At 35.8% G+C, this 4047-nt stretch overlaps 1 long non-coding RNA gene across 1 annotated transcript; it reads left to right on the top strand.

Annotated features, from left to right (window-relative positions):
• The first annotated feature begins 1983 nt into the window (after window positions 1–1983).
• Window positions 1984–3762, top strand: LOC307146527. The gene is made up of 4 exons (XR_013819118.1): window positions 1984–2011; window positions 2486–2525; window positions 3002–3076; window positions 3167–3762. It is a non-coding gene; the product is annotated as an uncharacterized lncRNA (long non-coding RNA).
• Window positions 3763–4047: the final 285 nt, after the last annotated feature.

Genomic DNA, 4047 nt, shown 5'->3' on the forward strand with positions numbered 1-4047 from the left:
TCGTTCCCCTTGTGTGTGTTAGTTGTTTGTGTGCGTCTGAACGAGGCGGTGTGATTAATAGCCAGTTTTGCATATAGATTGAATTTGGGCTGAACTCATGAAACCCATGGCAGCATTTCATGTCAGAACAATCCATGCTTTTCTGTGCTTTATCGCTGAGCACAGAGAGATATTACATAAGGCAATCCCAGTAATGCATCCTGGGCAGGGATTTACAGAGCGAGATGAAGGACTAGTTACTCGACACTAACCCACCGGCTACAGCCTTTACTCACACGCCAACAACTCACATGTGAAATGATGGACGGCAAAACGAAAGGGGCATTTATTATCATATTTATGCGATGTGAGTGTTCATATTCAGTGTGCTTTTATTTGTTGAGTCAAGTCTCCTTCATTTATACAGCGCTTTTACAATATAGACTGTTTCACAGCAGCTTTACAGTGATAACAGGAGATTACAGTAACAGAGATTGTTTAGGCTTTACAGCAGCTCTAGAATAAAGTTATATTCGTTCTAACAGAAAATAGAAACTTTTAATGCGTTCTGGCCATTCATTTGCACAACAGCAGTGTTGGTGCTCGAGTGGCTAAGTGAATGTTAAAGTCAATGTGAATCAATTCCCAATCCACTTTACTTCTGGAATAAGATTTAATACGTCAGGAATTGAGTTGATCATGTAAAGTGAGCATTAATTGCAACTGCAGTAATGTGCAATAATCAGCCCGTAAATAATGATCTGCTTATTGGTGTCAGCCTTGTGCATCACTATATGAATCATTAACAATGATTTCAGAAACATGCATTAACAATTTTAATGTTTTAACAGAGTACCAAAAACAAACGGATGCCAGTTATTCCTGTAGTTTCACAAAAACAGAACATGGACAGGTGTCGTTATCCCCTGTCGAAAGAGCCATGAAACGCATGAATCACACGGCTGTTACGCTGGAAGACATGAACGATTCACACACAGCTCAGTGTTTGTGCATGAGAGAACAGTAGCAGGTGAAGAGAGAATCACACTCTCCTTATTCTTCTAGACATTTCCCTATAGGAGTTAATGAATCAGAATCACGTTCACAGAGAAACAGCCTGAGCTTCAAAATAAGGAGGAGACGGTGCACTGTAAAAACTAAAGGAGCCTCAAATATCCTGTCGGATACTCAAGGAACTTAAAAATGTAATTTAAGTGCCTCAAAGCTCTTTCTCCTATAGTAGGGTTACTGGAGGAGCATTGACAATATTTGAGGTTCTTGCTGGAACTTATGGGATCCTTTAAGCACTTTGTATTTAGTTCAGAGGTTCTGGAGTCACCTTTTCATTACCATGAGACCTCGAAGTGCTTTGGGGGAAAATACAGGAACTTGAATGTGATAAAAGGGTTATTGGAAGATCTTTTAACATTTAAGTGGTTCCTGGAGGATCTCTTATGTTAAAGCCAGCATCTGGAGGAACCCAATGGTTCAGTGAGGCCAGAATGATATTATTATTATCCTATTATTACTTAAGTTTGATTCAGTATACATACCCAGGTGAAAAATACGTAGGCTACTATTAAAAATGTACTTCAGTGTGTTTTTAGTAGGCCTTCAATACAAATATAACCTACTTTAATGCATTTTAATACATTTAACAGTAGCCTACGTCTTTTTCACCTGGGTAGCTTACATTTATTTAGTAGCTATAGGCCTGTTTTATTGATTAATTTAAACCTTAAACAACAACACTAAATAATAATAATATTAATAATAAAAATTCATTAATTATTGTTGAATAAATAATAGTAATAAAATAATATTTTTTACTTCTTCATAAATGATTATTTGAAGAAGAAGAACCAGGAGGATAAAGGTTTTATTCAGTCACGAAACTGCTGCTATTCCTCTGCTGTCGTCGCTTCAGTGATGCTCGCGCGCAACAAAGCTCAGCTGATCGACGTCATCGACTTTGAAAGTAACGGCTCTCCTCATCAAAGCTTCCGCCGTTTGTTCGGCTCTCCGTTACAAGGTTTGTAAACTCGCCAAAGAAATATAAATACTCACTATATATTCAAACACACTATATATAAACTAAATGTATTATACATTACTACGTTTTTACAGTGTTTACCACTCGTTTATTGTACAGTATCTGGTATGAAGGTTTTAGCCGCGATGCTAACGTTGATCTAATGAACAAATGGAAACTATTTACTTATTGTCTTAGATTGATTTAAATTTAGTCATTCAATTCAACATATTCTGTACAACTGTGTCTTCAAATTGCTGATATACTGCCTAACTAATTTAGCTGATTCCTGCTGTCGTCATTGGTGTTTGTTATGAATAACAAAAGCAGGTTAATATAGTTTGGTCTGTTTTTGTTTAGCCTAACTTTACTTAATACAGGTGCCCTCATTCTCTCACATACCATTTTGAATCCATTTAGTGGTCAATAAATATTATGTTGTGAATAACCAGCTTTGTTATTTTGTTTCCCCAGAACAACCAGTACAATGTTTCAGTGGCAACATTGAATTACAGTAAGTACCTGCACCACATGCAAGTACTTTATTACTATGAACTCTGTGTGCAATTGTATTGTTTGACTGTGTACTTGTTTTTTAATCAGTTATTCTCTGAAAATCTCAAATCTCATTCATGTTACATCATGTAATATCACAGGTTTGGAGCCAATAATGCTATGCATGTTTTATAGGCTATACCTTAATCATATGGATTTGAATATAAGACATTTGAACCCTGAATTATAACTTCAAGTTTGGTCTTTTTCGGAAAAAAAGGGAAAAAGCTATTAAATGGCTTCATAAGACTTACAACACAAACCATAACACATGAGTTGTGAATTCATTGATTATTTTTAGGATATTTTCTGGGACATTTTTGGAGCTTAACCATTTTTACATAAATTGTTGCATTGAATTAAACTAGACAAGTGTACATAAGAATGGTTACATGAATGATTTACACAATTTTTTCCTGCTTGTGTCTCATGCAGTGAAAGCGAATGGTGACAGGGGATGCATTATGCCTGAGATCTGCTTTTGGGTTCCACAGACAGAAAGTCAAACAGGTTTGGAACGTCACTAGGCTGAGGAAATTATTTAAATTTCACAACTATCACTTTAATAACCTTACTAATAGTACATTTTGTACTTTGCAGGGACCTCGGTAAGCTGAAATACAAGTTTGAAGTTTGAACAAGAATAAAAATCCTCCTGTAGACCTGAAAATCATTGAAGTGCCTGGACCATCCACCAGAAAAGAAGAAAAACAAACAAAAAAAGAAGCTGATGCACCTTTTCACTTTTCTAACTCGTTAAGTACCTCACATGTCCCTTGTGAAGATTTTATAATTGATTGCATTGTATGTTGCAGTGAGTAAAGGTGCGTCACATTTGTGAATTTCGTGAAATTACACTGGCAAAAAGGTCCATTGACCATTGTCAGCAGTGTAGCAATGTAATGTATGAACCACCACTCAAAATTGCTGATCGTGTGGATTCTTATTGAAATGACTGAATTCACATTCACAGAACAACAGATAATTTTACTGCACCTTAACTCTGTTAAAATGGAAAATGTTTTCTGCTTGTTGTAAGGAATACTGTTTCCGGGTCGAAGCCTCTACTTCTACTTCCTTTATCTTGTTTCTAGATATTGAGAATACTCAACAACCATTTATGGGAACTGTTGATTCAAGTCACACATTTAAGCTTTTCAAAAACCATAGTGTACATTACAGTCTCCAGTCTCACGGCATCCCAGACTTCTACATTTTATGATTCAAAATAGCTGAATAGCTAAACCATCTGAGATTTCGGAATAGAGATAAAGGTTAGGATCATAATTTTCAGGAATATTACAGAACAATGAGTGCATATTAGCACTGTTGTTGTTTTTTTGGCATCTGAGAGAGCTTTTGGACTTGGAAACAGTGATGTCAGACTAACCATCGGACTGAAACACAAATGTTTTAAAGTTAAGTGAAGATGGACATTTTTAATTAGTCAATTTTAATTTTTTACATTGATTTATTACATG

Source organism: Squalius cephalus (genome assembly GCF_949319135.1).
Source record: "Squalius cephalus genome assembly, chromosome: 19".
Taxonomy (NCBI): Eukaryota; Metazoa; Chordata; class Actinopteri; order Cypriniformes; family Leuciscidae; genus Squalius; species Squalius cephalus.